Here is an 18,138-nt window from a genome sequence, read left to right as displayed (position 1 = left end):
TCAGTGGTGCCAGATGACAGAACGAGGAGAAATGGTCTCAAGTTGCAGTGGGGGAGGTTTAGGTTGGATATTAGGAAACACTATTTCACTAGGAGGGTGGTGAAACATTGGAATGAGTTACCTAGGGAAATGATGGAATCTCCTTCCTTAGAAGTTTTTAAGGCCCGGGTTGACAAAGCCCTGGCTGGGATGATTTAGTTGGGGATTGGTTCTGCTATGAGCAGGGGGTTGGACTAGATGACCTCCTGAGGTCCCTTCCAACCCTGATATTCTATGATTCCTTCAATTCTCATATCCATCTTTCATATGCTGCACACTGAAATGGGTTGGTGGGGAGCATAGATCAATATTCATGTACCGGTCCCGGGCTGGGGAAGCTAATGATCCAACCAGCGGACCAAATTCAGTGATGAATCCTGGTCATGTGCCACCTGAGGCTCGTTGTGCATATGTTAAGAAGATGGGTTAGTCAGCGTCAAAAGCGTTGTTTTGTAGTGTTCTTTACTGCAAATATCTCCAGCTACACTATTAACCCTATGAGTACAATAGAACTAATCCTACTGATAGCAAACTCACAAAAGTGTGTAATAAATGTAGTCTAGGGCACTACTAGCAGGGTAGATGCACCAAGCAAACTTATGGAAGATTATTTCATGATGCATATAGGGCAAAATTATTAGAAAACAATACTCCGCTAATATACTACACATATGGCTGACAGAAGGGAGAGGAAACTAGGAATAATGATACCATATCTGTAGTATGTCCCAGCATATCTTCCATGACTATCTAGTTCAGAGCAGGATTTAGGTAGACTCAGAGACAGAGACAGTGCAAAGCGTAAGCAGACTAAGCAATTGCTTAGGGCCCTGAGCAGCTCAATGGGCCACTTTATTAATTATTAGTATGTGTTGTGTGTGGGGGAAAAGAGGGGCAAAAAAATTCCTGCTTAGAGCTCTGAATGGGCTAACACCGACACTGCTGAGAGAGTACAATAGTACAAGTTGAGTTAGTATGGCTAGTTAGTATGGCTTGAGTTAGTATGGCTAGTTAAGCACCCGGAAGGAATAACCGGGAATACCTTACAATTGCCTATATCTGGCAGCTTGAACAAATAATCCATTTTATATTCATTACAGCTGTTCTGTCTCTTCCCTACTTTGTTGGATAATGCAGTTTATACAATTGCACCATATTTTGGAGGATATTGTTTAAGGCCCCAATTCAGAAGCTTAAGTGCTTTGCTGAGTCAGGATCTATAAGAGCAAATGTGTGCCCATTCCTTGTACAGCTGTTAAGGTAAAGAATTGATAGAGAGATGCCTAAGTGGACACCAGTGATATTCTTATGTATAGGTAGACTTTCAGAATCTCTCCCATACTTGAAATACAATGCCAAATGAGCCTGGAGTTTAACAATTGTAATGCTTGAATTCCTGGAAATCAGTTTAAGAAGCTGTAACATGCAATTGAGTAATTAATGTAAATCCTATATATAAAACCCTCATCAGTAGAGTGACAAACAAATCAAGTTGCTTTGATTTGCTTTTCACTATTAATAGTACTAAACGAGCTGTAAGATCCTGATTATGATTCTGACAGACATACGAATACATCAAAAAATGTAGATACCCAACCAAGACATCTCACTTTATGGAGAGAAATATACGGCAAGTATTACATATTACATTACTGGAACATTTATAGCTTAGCAAATTGTATTAATTAAAGAATATAAAATACTGTTACGAGCTGGGTGAAACCTTGTTATGAACTGAGTTAAAACCTTGTTAAAACTGATGTGTGAATACACCCTTCGCTTAAGATAGTTGTAAGAAACATGAAAGGAGCCACACCTAAAACAAAGCCTAATAAAGTCTGCCCAGAAACTACCACTCTCTTGATGGGGGTAGTGGGGGTTCCACTGGATATTTGTGACCAGGGGCTCTGTCTGTGTATGTGGGTGTGGGGGGATTGGACACAGAAACTGAGATAGACTCAAGGAAGCAAAGCAGCAGACTGTGAACATGGTGTATGACCTGGAAAAAGCTAGAGAGCATTTTTTTTTTGTCTGGTGCTGGCTAACAAGGCTTGGGGTTATGAGCAAAAACACCTGCTCCTTTTGTTGTGGTTCCTCCTGCATTCATAGAAGAAGGACTTTGTACATTCCCTGTAAACAAATGAGATTCCCTCAAAGAAAATACTAGACTCCATCAATCTCTACTGCCAAATGGAACATCTCCAGGGCACCAGAACTCTGACTAGTAGGTTGAGGCAGCACGAGACAACAAGGATAATTAAATACTGGTTTAAACAATTCATCCAAACTAAAACTGCTGCTAAAAGCTGTTCTTCAATTACATCGAAGGTCCTTTTCCAGCTTGGTATACTAGCCCACTAAGGATTTAGTTAAGACTAGAGAGTGGAATGGTCAAGTCTTTCAGAAAAGGAATAAGACGGAATATCACGAGTCAAATGAAACCATATCTGATCACCTCTTTGAGAGAAGACCCAAAAGCTTGAAGCCCAAGTCTGTTCTAGCTACCCCAATGAGATGACTTGCCAGCATACAGTTTGTTGTCCGTCTATACCGAAAGAAGTACAGGAGACACGTTGTATGGTTTTAATCAGGGTGCAACTTTATTATTAGATGTCTGGAACTACCCTGCAGATAAACGCTTACAGTGCAGGTAACTCCATGTTCATTCAGTATCTACGTGGGGGCTGGGGGAGGAGGGGAGCTCCGCAATCTCCCTTTAGGGTTGCCAGCCCTCCTGGAGTTTCCAGGAATTAAAGATTAAACTTTAATTAAAGAATATGTCTTGTGATGAAACCTCCAGGAATACGTCCAACCAGCATTGGCAACCTTAACCCCCTTTTTTTTTCCATCCGAGTCCCCCAGCCAACCCATTGCTGGATCCTTACCATCCTCCCCCTCAACTGAGGTTTAAGATGGGCTAAAAGGAACTGGGGTTCGTTCCCTGATGTACCAATCACAGGAGTTCTGACCCCCGACCCCATTCCACTCCTTTAACAAACACCCCCCTTTACCAAGCCATTTATCTGTGTCACCATATCCCTTCCATATGGAGTACCAGCACTGGACATCTGCCCAGCAATTACATAATGTGTTGCGGCAGCATTACCTAACTCCCTTCCCTACTCACTATAACAAGGCCCACCCTGAACCCACTGTGGGGAAGGCAAAAAATCCCACTCCACCTAGGCCAATCTGATGGAGAGGGGAAAATTCCTTCCTAGCACCCCTAGGAAGGAGCGGCTAGCACAATACCCACAGCAGGTGCTGACCAAACCTGGTATTTTGCCATCTCAAGGGGCGGCAGAGTGGATGCTTCTCCACCCGGTCTGGGAAAAAAGAGGCTTCTCCTCCTCCTTGCCCATTTTCAAAAACACACCCTTTCCGGTCCCTAGGGATGTGTCACTACACTGACTCACTCCCCCTTTTGCAGCAGTGTCTGAGCCTCTCTTCCCTCCACCCATAAAGTGCTATTTCCTCTCCCACAGCAAGCCAGACAACATCCTCCTCCCCCCACTTTAAGGTGCGGTGTGGTCAACCTGAACCAAACTTTTTCAAACTTTCCAATGCTTCTTCTGTTTCAGTGTGGAGGATAAGAATAGATTCAGGACAGTTCTTACTACGTTCAAACTACTTCGCTGCTCTTTAAGGTTCCTTTTCCAAAGCACACAGCACTGGCCTAATTCTGCTTCCTTTGAAGTCAATATGAATCGTACAGCCGACTTCAATGGGAGCAGAGTTAAGCCAAGCAGAGCACTTTTAAAACTATCATCCATACTGTAGATGTTCAAAGATCTCACAGATTCTTTGCTCACCAATTGGCTAAAGTAATTAAAGGCTGATTTATCTGAAATAAACCCAGTCACTTGACAGATTAAAATAACTAGTTATGTCAAAATATTCTAAAAAGGTCTACAGATAACTCTTCTTTCAAAACCACTGATGCAGGACTGAAATACATGAACCTCCATGGAAATTCTCATACAGGTGACAGAGAAGAAACAGTCTGCCAGCTATCTAACAGATGTTTCATTCATACTAACTTCCTGTAGAATAAATCATGACTGACAGTACAGACATGTCACTGTCAGGAGTCCTGCAGCTATTTAGATTATTTTTTTTGATTATGATTAGAGCAGGTCAGGAATATTTTGAAGAAATCTTTTAGCGTAAGAAAATGCAGGTTCATTGAAATTGAATGTTTTGTATGGAAAAGGGTCGGTTTTGATTAAACTTGTTGGGAAACTGTTTCTAAGATCTAGGATGGATTTCCCTGGCCAACCCACAGAGAGAGGCAGCAATAGCCGTCCCAGAAAAGCCTATAGCCCAGTGTTTAGAGCACTCACCCATATCTCCCACATCGAGATGGTTGTCCTGAACATTGGGCTATAGAATCTGTCCTTCTCTGTCCCAATGAATATTTAAGTATTTATAAAAAGTGGAACAGATATAAGAAGAGCGCGAAAGAGAAACTAACTCTATAGCCGGTGGTTAGGCACCCGCTCCTGCCTTAAAAGGCTTAAAACCTCCTGGGGAGAGGGCTGTGGCAGGGAAGGAAAAGTGAGGCTGATTGGGAGAAGCAGCCTCAGCTGGGGGCCACGCCCCAATCAGGCCACAGCTGGCTTAATCAGGGCCCAGCTGGCCCTTATAAGAGCACAGTGGACCAAGAGCACACAGAGTCTCCTCTAGCTGTTGAGAGAGATGGGCTTGGCTGGTGGGGAGCATGCCAGGGTACCTGAGGTGAAGCAGGGCTGGGGAAGGCCAGAGGAGCTGGGAGGCTCCAGACTGGAAAAGCTGCAGGCCTGGCCGATAGCCTAAGACAGGGTACTGGGGTTGCAACAGGGTAGCCCAAGGGTAGGCAGAGGCAGCAGGTCCAAACCCCCCTTGCCTATGATGAATGGCTTATACAGACTGCAGCTGGCCCTAGTGGAAGGGGGCTAGATGGTGACTGGCAGTAGCCCATAGGTTGAGGCAAGGTGGGGATGGGGTGGGGGTTCCCAGTTCTGTGGGGCATTGCCTGGAGGGGCAGCACCCCAGGAAAAAGGGCACTGGGGTCCAGGAGGCACATGGGGGCCAGTGATGGTGAGACACTGGCAGAGGGTGCTCTGGAGCTGGTAAAAAGAGCTAATTCCCAGACTGCCAGCAGGAGCTGCCACAGGGTGAGTCTGCGCCCCGTTACAGGCATGCATCTAGGAAGTGGAAAACAGGTGCAAGTGCCTGACAAAAATCAGGCAGATCACAGATTTGAATCTTAGTCTCCAGTATCCCACCTGAGTACTCAAATCACTGGGCTATTGTTGTTCTGTGGTGCATAGCTTTCTTGTTCATTTTTTATGAACAACTACAACAAGTCTCAGTTTCATCCTGACGTGGACCAGGAACGCTCTACAAATTGCGCCAAAAAAAATGTGGTACAGGAAAACTGTTTCCTGCCGAGTTCTAGTTGTGAAATTATATAGTTAGTATTTTATTAGCACAGGTTTAATGGCCTTTTTGTATCAGGGACAGACTACAGTATGTGCTTAAATGCTTTCTTGATTCAGGAATTTCTAGCCTTCTCAAGAGAATTGTGGGCTAGTGGGTACTAGGAGCCCTGACTCCTAGCTGAACTCTTTTGGCCTTGTTGTGCATGTATTCTCAAAGTCACAGAGCAAGACACAAGGATATATGGTATCATCAATATTTGAGCAGAAGTCCCCATGGAAATCAATGAAGAAATACTGACTACCAATTGATAGGAGTACAGCGTAGCTGAGGGCAGTTACTGTATTGGAAGTTACCTCTGGACTCATAATTTTTCACCAAACACTATGCATCCACAACAGCAAATTGCGGAGTAGGTACAGCAGAACTCATGTAATTTAGACATGCATATTCCATGATACAATTTGTCAGGTTTTTGCCATAGCGCCTAGGGTGGATTGGTAAGTGTCTCATGTGTGCTGCAAACAGTCAGTGTATTCTGGAAGGACCAATACCAAATGTTTTAGTACTTTTGATTTTCCAACTTCTGTAGCTCTTGTTACAAAGAATTGCTAAATTTAGGACCCTAGTTCTAACCTTCCTTTTATATTAGGGGATTTCAAGAGACAGACCAGAGACTGTACTGTAGCTGTTGGGTTACATATTTTCTAGGCACTGTGACAGGAACTCTGTTGCATAGATTATTATAATTTATTATTTGTATTGCAGTAGGGCCTAGGAGCCCTAGTTATGGGCCATTCTGCCAGGCACCGTACAAACACATAAAAAGATAGTTACTCTACCTGGCTAAATAGTTAAAACAACAAACAACTGAAAGGGAAAAAAAATATTTAATAGTGTTCTGAAATATTGTTTGACCCTCTGAAACAGGATGTATTGGTATGAATAAAAGAAGTTCATATACTTTGCAAACAGTTCCAATGGTTGAAATGGGTTTTATATTGTAAAATGTTTTATTTTGAACTTGGAAATCAATGTGGATATTGTTTTAAAATTTATGTTGCTGTAACTTCACTGTAATTCTGCCAGCCAAGGCAGAGAGAAAGTGAGGATGGCCTTGTGAGTCAGGTGCTGGATTAGGATTGAAGAAATCTGAGTTATTCCTGACTGATTACTTCCAGTTGTGTCACAAATCTTCTGTATGATTTTCATAGATTCGAAGGCCAAAAGGGATCATTGTGGTCATCTAAGCTAACACCCTGTAAAACAGAGGCCATAGAACTCAGTGGCAGATTAGCCACTGGGCCAACTGGGTGGCTCTGGAAGAATGGGTGCCCCAACCTGCTCTGCTCCCTAGTGCTTCTGCCAGGGAGGAGGGAACGGGACTGCAGGCGGAAGGGGTGGGGAGGGTCTCCACCTGGTCTGGCCCAGAGCAACACACAAAACCGTAATCCACCTCTGATAGAACTTCCCCAAACTAATTGCTAGAGCATATCTTTTTTTGGAAAAAACATCCACCCTGGGCAAATTGTTTCAATTGTTAATTATTCTTACTGTTAAAAATTTACCCCTTATTTCCCATCTCATTTTGTTGAGCTTCAACTTCCAGCCATTAGATCGTATTATAACTCTCTCTGCTAGATTGAAGAACCCATTACTAAATTATTTGTTCACGATTATTGTAATCAAATCACACTTTAACCCTCTCTTTAAGTTAAATAGATTGTGCTCTTTGAGTCTATCACTATACAGCATCTTCTCAAATCTTTAACTCCAAGTGACTTGCCTAAAATGATTAGCTGATTAGAAAAGTGTCTAAGTGTCTTAAGAGCCTATGTCCCATTTTTTAAAGTGGGTTATGCACTTAGGAGCTTAACTCTCACTATAAGTAAACGGGACTTATGCTCCTAAGTGCCTAAATCATTTTTGAAAATGGGAGTTAGGTGCATTTGAAAATTTCACCTTTAATCCCTCTGTGCCTCTGACACCATCTATAAAGTGTGGGTAAGACCACTTCTTTTCTCTCATCCCTCCTCTGTCTTGCCCACTGAAATTGCAAGAAATTTGGAGGAAGGAGTATTTCTCTTCCTATGTTTTAGTGCAGTGCAATGATCTGGGATGGTGCCTGTAAGTGTCATGTAATGTAAAATAATGATGATGTATATGAATGTCAGTACAGAAATTGGAGCTCTGTCTAAGAAGGCCACTTGATGGTGGAGTCCTTGCAGATGAATCAGAGCAGTCTCCTGTTGCAGAAGCTCCTGCCTGTGAGAAGCAGGAAGAAAGCAAAGAAAGCTTCTCCTAGAAACAGTTTAAAATTGTCAGCACTCAGGTACATAAAATTATCTTTCAAGTAAACAAAAGTCTCTTCTTCTTTAGAGTTGTAAACTCTGCCAGCTTTAACTTTCCATACTTTCCTGTTCAGCTAGACTCTGTAGATATGTTGGCACCAGAGAATCAAAATACTGGTCTCCTCTAAACTTCAGTGTCCTATGGTGTTGGTGGACAGAAAAAGTAGCCATGTCAACTACAATATCAGCTACCACCTATCCTATGACCAGAATTCACTATGCCTGTACTGAATATATATTTGTTGTATAACTTTAACACTAGGGCAGGGCTAGTTTTAGGGGATCTGCGGAGCAGTGGGTGAAATTATCTTTAGTCCCCACAGAAGGTGAGTCCTGATGAACCCTTTCTTGTTTAAATGTATATGAGTAAATCCCCATTTCATCAACACCCTTGTCAACTACTCCCAGCTCCTAGGGAACAGACTAGCAACTGCATATCATTTTTCTCCTCTGGGAGAGAAGCAGTTTTCCAAAATAGGAGAGAGACTTAGGGTACATGGGGGAAGGAATGAGTTGAGACAATGAAGGAGAGATTGAAATAAAATGGCGGTCTACAATCAAGTCTCACACCTGGGCCCAAAGTAATCTAACACCAGCCCTAAGATTTTAATTGAGCCCTACAGCATGCAGCCATATCTGTGCTATCACCTAGAGGGCATGCAAATCACCTGCAGATGCAAAGAAGGAGCTGACTTTACAAAGTAACTCCAATGTGCACCTGTGATATAGAAGGCAGATCAAGCCCTCAGGACAGTAAGCACACATACTGTTATAAAACATATTCAACCTTAGTAATCAGGTTACTGTATATAGTGCAATCGTTTAGTCCTTATGATTCCATGTCTAGGTTAATTTTACCAAAAATAAGCATAATCTTTCAGAACAATCCCAGCAAATCTTAACTCTTGATAGTTTCAGGCACATAGTTGTCTTAGATCTTTTCACCAAAATACAGAATTGGGAGGCAGTCTGAAAGACTTTACATGGTTTGTTTATGCAGGACCCTTATTTGTTTTAACATTCCATAGTTGGAGGTCAAACTGTTGGCAACTCTTGGCAAAATAGATACTGACACCACTTCATGCTTTCTCTTTCTCTCTCTCTCTCTCTTTCTGAGATTAATTTATTTTCAACCACAACTGAATTTTGTGTGTGTACATGAGACCTTTGCTCTGAATAATACCTGACTTCTGTGAAAATACTCCTATGATTAAAGTATAATTCATGTAAGAACGTGTAAAAATATGGCCCATACAACAGCAATCACTGAAAAATGCACAGCCCGGTCCTAGTTAGCTTTTTTTTGGCACTTCTGCTTCCTACAATGTATTCCTATAAGGTTCCATAGGGAAGGATATTGTACTGTAATAGAAATTGCTTCAAACTGTAGATTCTTCTAGACCTACAGGAATGGGCTTTGACCTTTTCTGTGATTACCACAATAATATAAACACCTATCAACATGGATGAGCCTACTCTTGCTACAGCTAGAATTTTGGCTCATGCTTTTCCCCTTCCTGAGATATTGAATGCTGAGTCTGACAATGCACCCAATCTTGATATACCTCTGACCTCTTGAATATAGTTCATGTGAATCAGAGCTTCATGTACTGTAGCTGCTGCCCTGGCAGAACACAGCAAATATTTCTATAGCAACTATTTCTAAGGATTTGGCATTCACTTGTTCTAATTGGTCTACAGAAGGCCAATGGATTATAGCTAATACACAGTGAAGTGACTATTTTCACATTTAATGTACAAAGTAGGGCAAAAGGTGGCATAAAATATGTGGCAACAGACTGCACAATGACATTTTGATGTATGCATGCATGGAGCAATTTAAACTGTTCCAGAATTGGAGTCTCTGCAGCATGGCCCTGCACCACTGGCATTTGGGGATAAGGTATAATTTGATTTCTATTTTTGGCTCTGGTTCTATCTTGCTGTAGTGACCTCTGGCAAGTCACCTAAACTCTCTGTGCCTCATCTGTAAAAAATGAGTAAACCACTATTTACTTTCCACTCAGAGGTTGTGAGGCTTAGTTACTGCATTTTGTAAAGCCCTTTGAAACTCTCAAATAGAAGGTGCAATCCAAGGACAAAGAACTATCATCATCTACCTCTATGGGAAATGAGTTCCTCTCATAGTTGTGAGGGACAATTTTTGCAAATTTTGCAGTCCCTATTGCAGCCAAAATCACCAAAAGTCACAGCACATGGTGTAAGTACTATTCTTACTCTAACACCTTTGGCATAATCAGATATGGCATTGGGACCCACGTAACCTGTGACTTTGCCTCCTGCTTCCCTTCAATTTGACGTTTACAATAGTTTAAACTCAGCTTTCTTCCTTTTCCATTGTGGTAAGTTTCCAGTGCATCTCCTTCCACAGATATCCTTGAAAGTTACTAGGATTGAAAGTTTGTCACTGATTTGTTCCCTAAGTATTATGGGTTATTCGTGGTCATCCATCTTCTACTCTCTACAGTTGCTCAGAACTGGCATTTGGAGTCCATGGAAACTATGGTCGTATGTCCCTACATTTATTTGGAAGGATTCAAGACAATATATTGTCAGCACATCATACAATTGTTTTGCCTGTAGAAGATAGTGCTGCTTAGACTGCTACTGATGGCACAATTTGCCTCCCTGCAAATCACCTGACTCCTTCTTTGAGTAGCCAGTTTTACCTCTTAGCCATAAGAAGCTATGGGAAGCAGTCAACAACATCAGTGGTAGACTAGTTTGTGGACTAACTATAGGACTGGGAGACAGCATTCTGTTCCTGGCTTTGTCGCTGACTACCCATGTGCCTTATGGCACTTGAGGTAACATTTTCAGAAATGCGTAAGGGCCAGATGGGAGTTAGCAGCCTAGGAGCTTTTGAACGTCCAACTAGGCACCTATCTCCATCCTTAGGGCCTAAATACCTTTAAAAACCTGTCCCTAAGCAACTGAGGAGCATAAACTTCATTTTAAAAAATGACTTAGGCAATGGGACTTAGGCTCTTAAGTTACTTTTGAAAATGGGACTTGGGTACTTTTGAAAATGGGACTTGGGTACTTTTGAAAATTTTACCTGTTGGCTTGAATTTTCAAATTGGGCACCTCATGTTAGATATCTAAATCCATATTTATTCACATAAATAATGGACTTCAAACCAAGTCATATCAGTAATTTAAATCCAGAAAACTATTTGTTCTGAATTATCAAAACCTTTTTTTTTTTTTTTTTACATTTTTACTAAGCAAAAGACAGAAAACATTTTTTTCTGTAGGATTACAGTTCTTTATTTGAATGGGACAGTCTTCATACAGACACATATATTCCAACAGTCACTCCAGTGGGAATGAAAAGACTGTGCAGATTTTGTATTGATAAATGGTCATTTGTAAAAGGGATGAAAATAGTCATTCTAATCACTCACTGGAAAACCAAAATGCAACATTTGCAATTCATTCATTCCTCCAGTGTTGCTGGATAATTTCCAGCAAATAAGACACAATGAATCATATCTTCAGGTTATATACAAATCTTCTCGCCCTCCAATATATACGTTCTGATAAATGAGGTTCCTAGGCTATTTAAGTCTAAAACATCAGCAAAGTTTGCCTCACTGGCATTAGTGAGAGATTTTTAAACAACAAACTATGTGAAGATAATCTTCTGAAAGGGAGTAATACAGTGCAATCTTGCCAGGTCTACGGAAGGAGAAACAGTAACCTACAGATATCAGTTGCACTAAAACCTCAGTGCAGTATTGCCATTTATCATCATTAAACAAAAGCTAACATTTACATAAGAACATAAGACATAGAACTGGAAAGGTCGTCAGTCCAGTTCCCTGCTACCTCAGGCAACCTCATCATAGAGTCCCATTCCTAAACGTATCAGGCTCCATCTTAAAACTACTTAAGTTGTTTGTCCCACTCCTCCTATTGGAAGGCCGTTCCAGAAAAAAACACTCATCTGATAGTTAGAAACCTTCTAATTTGCAGCCTAAATTTATTCAGGGATAGTTTATACTTAGTATCAGGGGATAGTCGCGTTAGTACCAGCATTCCGAGCTATCTTTGAGACACCACTGACTTCCTGAGGAAACTTCAATGCATTGGTGATCTTCCTGAAAACACCATCCTGGTCACCATGCTCTTTTCTCAATATTCCACGTGAGGATGGACTACAAGCTGTCAAGAACAGTATCCCAGATGAGGCCATGGCACACATGGTGGCTGAGCTTTGTGACTTTGTCCTCACCCAAAACCATTTCAGATTTGGGGACAACTTATACCTTAAACTCAGCTTTCAGAGTAACAGCCGTGTTAGTCTGTATTCACAAAAAGAAAAGGACTACTTGTGGCACCTTGGAGACTAACCAATTTATTTGAGCATAAGCTTTCGTGAGCTACAGCTCACTTCATCAGATGCATACTGTGGAAAGTGTAGAAGATCTTTTTATATACACACAAAGCATGAAAAAATACCTCCTCCCACCCCACTCTCCTGCTGGTAATAGCTTATCTAAAGTGACCACTCTCCTTACAATGTGTATGATAATCAAGTTGGGCCATTTCCAGCACAAATCCAGGTTTTCTTCCCTCCTCCCCCCCCCACCACCACACACACAAACCCACTCTCCTGCTGGTAATAGCTTATCTAAAGTGACCACTCTCCTTACAATGTGTATGATAATCAAGGTGGGCCATTTCCAGCACAAATCCAGGGTTTAACAAGAACGTCTGGGGGGAGGGGAGGAGGAAAAAACAAGGGGAAATAAGTTACCTTGCATAATAACTTAGCCATTCCCAGTCTCTATTCAAGCCTAAGTTAATTGTATCAAATTTGCAAATAAATTCCAATTCAACAGGTTTCAGAATAACAGCCGTGTTAGTCTGTATTCACAAAAAGAAAAGGAGTACTTGTGGCACCTTAGAGACTAACCAAAGTTTCTCGCTGGAGTCTGGATTTGAAGGTTTTTTGTTGTAATATCACAACTTTCATGTCTGTAATCGCATGACCAGAGAGATTGAAGTGTTCTCTGACTGGTTTATGAATGTTATAATTCTTGACATCTGATTTGTGTCCATTTATTCTTTTACGTAGAGACTGTCCAGTTTGACCAATGTACATGGCAGAGGGGCACTGCTGGCACATGATGGCATATATCACATTGGTGGATGTGCAGGTGAACGAGCCTCTGATAGTGTGGCTGATGTTATTAGGCCCTGTGATGGTGTCCCCTGAATAGATATGTGGGCATAGTTGGCAATGGGCTTTGTTGCAAGGATAGGTTCCTGGGTTAGTGGTTCTGTTGTGTGGTATGTGGTTGCTGGTGAGTATTTGCTTCAGGTTGGGGGGCTGTCTGTAGGCAAGGACTGGCCTGTCTCCCAAGATTTGTGAGAGTGTTGGGTCATTCTTCAGGATAGGTTGTAGATCCTTAATAATGTGTTGGAGGGGTTTTAGTTGGGGGCTGAAGGTGACGACTAGTGGCGTTCTGTTATTTTCTTTGTTGGGCCTGTCCTGCAGTAGCAGACTTCTGGGAACTCTTCTGGCTCTATCAATCAAGACATTATTGGGGATAGTGTGGAAAAGCACAAGATCAAATCTGCACAGACACTCCCCTGGAACCCCGACCTGGGATATTCTATCTACTACCCAAGATCCATCAATCTGGAAATTCTGGGCGCCCCATCATCTCAGGCATTGGCACTCTGACAGCAGGATTGTCTGGCTATGTAGACTCCCTCCTCAGGCCCTATGCTACCAGCACTCCCAGCTACCTTCAAGACACCACTGATGTCCTGAGGAAATTACAATCCATCGGTGATCTTCCTGATAATACCATCCTGGCCACTATGGATGTAGAAGCCCTCTACACCAACATTACACACAAAGATGGACTACAAGCCGTCAAGAACACTATCCCCGATAATGTCATGGCTAACCTGGTGGCTGAACTTTGTGACTTTGTCCTTACCCATAACTATTTTACATTTGGGGACAATGTATACCTTCAGATCAGCGGCACTGCTATGGGTACCCACATGGCCCCACAGTATGCCAACATTTTTATGGCTGACTTAGAACAACACTTCCTCAGCTCTCGTCCCCTAACGCCCCTACTCTACTTGCGCTATATTGATGACATCTTCATCATCTGGACCCATGGAAAAGAAGACCTTGAGGAATTCCACCATGATTTCAACAATTTCCATCCCACCATCAACCTCAGCCTGGTCCAGTCCACACAAGAGATCCACTTCCTGGACACTACAGTGCTAATAAACGATGGTCACATAAACACCACCCTATACCGGAAACCTACTGACCACTATTCCTACCTACATGCCTCCAGCTTTCACCCTGACCACACCACACAATCCATGGTCTACAGCCAAGCTCTGCGATACAACCGCATTTGCTCCAACCCCTCAGACAGAGACTAACACCTACAAGATTTCTATCAAGCATTCTTACAACTACAATACCCACCTGCAGAAGTGAAGAAACAGATTGATAGAGCCAGAAGAGTTCCCAGAAGTCTCCTACAACAGGACAAGCCCAAAAAAGAAAATAACAGAACGCCACTAGCTGTCACCTTCAGCCCCCAACTAAAACCCCTCCAAACTCATTAATAAGGATCTGCAACCTATCCTGAAGGATGACCCAACACTCTCACAAATCTTGGAAGACAGGCCAGTCCTTGCCCACAGACAGCCCCCCAACCTGAAGCAAATACTCACCAGCAACCACATACCACACAACAGAACCACTAACCCAGGAACCTATCCTTGCAACAAAGCCCATTGCCAACTATGCCCACATATCTATTCAGGGGACACCATCACAGGGCCTAATAACATCAGCCACACTATCAGAGGCTCATTCACCTGCACATCCACCAATGTGATATATGCCATCATGTGCCAGCAATGCCCCTCTGCCATGTACATTGGTCAAACTGGACAGTCTCTACGTAAAAGAATAAATGGACACAAATCAGATATCAAGAATTATAACATTCATAAACCAGTCGGAGAACACTTCAATCTCTCTGGTCATGCAATTACAGACATGAAAGTTGCGATATTACAACAAAAAAACTTCAAATCCAGACTCCAGCGAGAAACTGTTGAATTGGAATTCATTTGCAAATTTGATACAATTAACTTAGACTTGAATAGAGACTGGGAGTGGTAAAGTCATTATGCAAGGTAACCTATTTCCCCTTGTTTTTTCCTACCCTCCCTCCCCCAAACGTTCTTGTTAAACCCTGGATTTGTGCTGGAAATGGCCCACCTTGATTATCATACACATTGTAAGGAGAGTGATCACTTTAGATAAGCTATTACCAGCAGGAGAGTGGGGTGGCAGGAGGTATTTTTTCATGCTTTGTGTGTATATAAAAAGATCTTCTACACTTTTCACAGTATGCATCCGATGAAGTGAGCTGCAGCTCATGAAAGCTTATGCTCAAATAAATTGGTTAGTCTCTAAGGTGCCACAAGTACTCCTTACCTTAAAGTCAGCGGCACTGCTACGGGCACCCGCATGGCCCCACAGTATGCCAACATTTTTATGGCTGACTTAGAACAGTGCTCCCTCAGTTCTCGTCCCCCAGCATCCCTCCTCTACTTGTGCTACATCTTCATCAAATGGACCCATGGGAAGAATTCCACCTGGATTTTAACAATTTCCACCCCACTATCAACCTCAGCCTGTACCAGTCCACACAAGAGATCCACTTCCTGGACACTACAGTACAAATAAGTGATCGTCACATAAACACCACCCTATACCGGAAACCTACTGACCACTATACTTACCTACATGCCTCCAGCTTCCATCCAGGACACATCACAGGATCCATTGTCTACAACCAAGCTCTAAGATACAACTGAATTTGCTCCAATCCCTCAGACAGAGACAAACACCTACAAGATCTTTATCAAGCATTCTTAAAAATATAACACCCACCTGGGGAAGTGAGGAAACAGACTGACAGAGTGAGATGGGTACTCAGAAGTCACCTACTACAGGACAGGCCCAACAAGGGAAATTACAGAACACCACTGGCCATCACTTACAGCCCCCAACTAAAACCTCTCCAGCACATCATCAACGATTTACAACCAATCCTGGAAAATGATCCCTCACTCTCACAGACCTTGGGAGGCCGGCCAGTCCTCGCTTACAGACAGCCCCCCAACCGGAAGCAAATACTCACCAGCAACTACACACCACACCACAGAAACACTAACCCAGGAACCAATCCCTGTAACAAACCTCATTGCCTACTCTGTCTCCATATCTACTCTAACAACACCATCAGAGGACCCAACCACATCAGCCACACCATCAGGGACTCATTCATCTGCACATCTACTAATGTGATATATGCCATCATGTGCCAGCAATGCCCCTCTGCCATGTTCATTGGCCAAACCGGACAGTCTCTATGTAAAAGAATAAATGGATACAAATCAGACATCAGGAATGGTAAAATGCAAAAGCCAGTAGGAGAACACTTCAATTTTCCTTGATATTCTAACAGATTTAAAAGTAGTCATACTTGAACAAAAAAAACCTTCAGAAACAGACTCCAAAGAGAAACTGCAGAACTAAAATTCATTTGCCAATTTAACACCATTAATTTGGGCTTGAATAGGGACTGGGAGTGGCTGGCTCACTACAAAAGCAACTTTCCCTCTCCTGGAATTGACACCTCCTCATCAATTATTGGGAGTGGACAACATCCATCCTAATTGAATTGGCCCTGTCAGCATTGGTTCTCCACTTGTGAGGTAACTCCCTTCTCTTCATGTGTCAGTATAATAATGCCTGCATCTGTAATTTTCACTCCATACATCTGAAGTGGGGTTTTTTACCCAAGAAAGCTTATGCCCCATAAATCTGTTAGTCTTTAAGGTGCCACTGGACTCCTTGTAGTTTATAACTAATCGTTCTATTGTCTTTTATCTTAAATAGCTCTTTTCCCTTTATGGTGTTTAACAGCCCCCACGTGACCCCTACTTTATTTATAGAGAGCAATCATATCCCCTCTCAGCCTTTGTTTTGATAGGCTAAACAAGCCAAGCTCTTTTAGTCTTCTCTCGTAAGATAAGCGTCTCCATTCCCAGATCATCCTAGTAGCCCTTCTCCGTACCTGTCCAGTTTTAATTAATCTTTCTTGAACATGGATGATCAGAAGTGTACACAGTATTCCAGATAAGGTCTTACATGTGCCTTCCTTGTAAATGGAATTAATACTTCCTTTCTGTACTGGAAATACCTCACCTGTTACGTTGCCTTTTCATTGCTGCATCACACAGATGGCTCAGTCATCCTGCAGTCAACGAATATACCCACGTCTTTCTCATCCTCTGTTTCCAATTGATGAAACCCAAGTTTACAGCACAAATTTTTATATATTCATAAGTGTCTGACCTTGCACTTTGTATTATTAAATCTCATCCCATTACTATTACTCCAGTCCTCAAGGTCATCCAGTTCTCCTTGTGTTATATTCCAAGCCTTCTCTGTACTGATGATACCTCCCAACTTTGTCATCAGCAAATTTCATTAGCACAATCTGACTTTTTATACCAAGATCATTCAAGAAAATATTAAATAAGATCAGCTCCAAGACTGATCTTTGAGCAACTCAACTAGTAACTTTCCTCCAGCCAGATAGCTCTCTCTTCCGCACAATCCATTGTTGTATACCCGTTAGCCAATTCATTATCCAATTTATCTCATCACCTTTACATTTGTTTCTATCTTTCCTGAAGAGCACATACCCTTAAATACCTGTGTTCCAGTCATGATTAATATCCCTTTAATATCTGGTTTCACATCCTGTACCAGTAATTCTAGTTCATCCATTTTATTGATTAGGCTCCTTGCATTAGTTTACAAACATCTGTTGTTTCATTCTGACCTCAACCAATTTCCTAGCAGGATTAGCTATAGTCCTTTTGCTAATTGCAGCATCTACCTCCTTTCTGTTCCCATCAATCTTAGTACTTTCTTCCTTCTTGCTGTCCCTACTCCTATCTTTTGGAGTTCCTTTATCCCTTACTGTATCCTCATCTACCTGGATTTTCCTCTTCTTGCATACTAAAACCAGGTATGGAGATTACATAATTTTCTCCTAACTCTATTCCCTAATTTCCTAGTGTAAAACTCCTTTTATAAATCATGCCTACGTCAATCACCCCAGATACACAAGTGGAGTCCATCAGTCAAGAGATGTCCTGTTTCTCTGAATACTTCAGAATGGTTGAATATCCCAAAACCTTCCTCATAGCACCAATCCTTGAACCA

General features: G+C 42.1%; 1 protein-coding gene across 3 annotated transcripts in view; it reads right to left on the bottom strand.

Moving 5' to 3' along the window:
- The window catches only part of CNTN5 (contactin 5), a 975,836-nt gene that overhangs the window by 447,879 nt on the left and 509,819 nt on the right, over window positions 1-18,138 (bottom strand). The gene's annotated exons all lie outside the window — the stretch shown is intronic.

Source organism: Lepidochelys kempii, chromosome 1 (genome assembly GCF_965140265.1).
Source record: "Lepidochelys kempii isolate rLepKem1 chromosome 1, rLepKem1.hap2, whole genome shotgun sequence".
In the NCBI taxonomy this organism is placed as follows: Eukaryota; Metazoa; Chordata; order Testudines; family Cheloniidae; genus Lepidochelys; species Lepidochelys kempii.
Note: the sequence above shows the minus strand (reverse complement) of the source record. Positions and strands in the feature narration are given on the sequence as shown.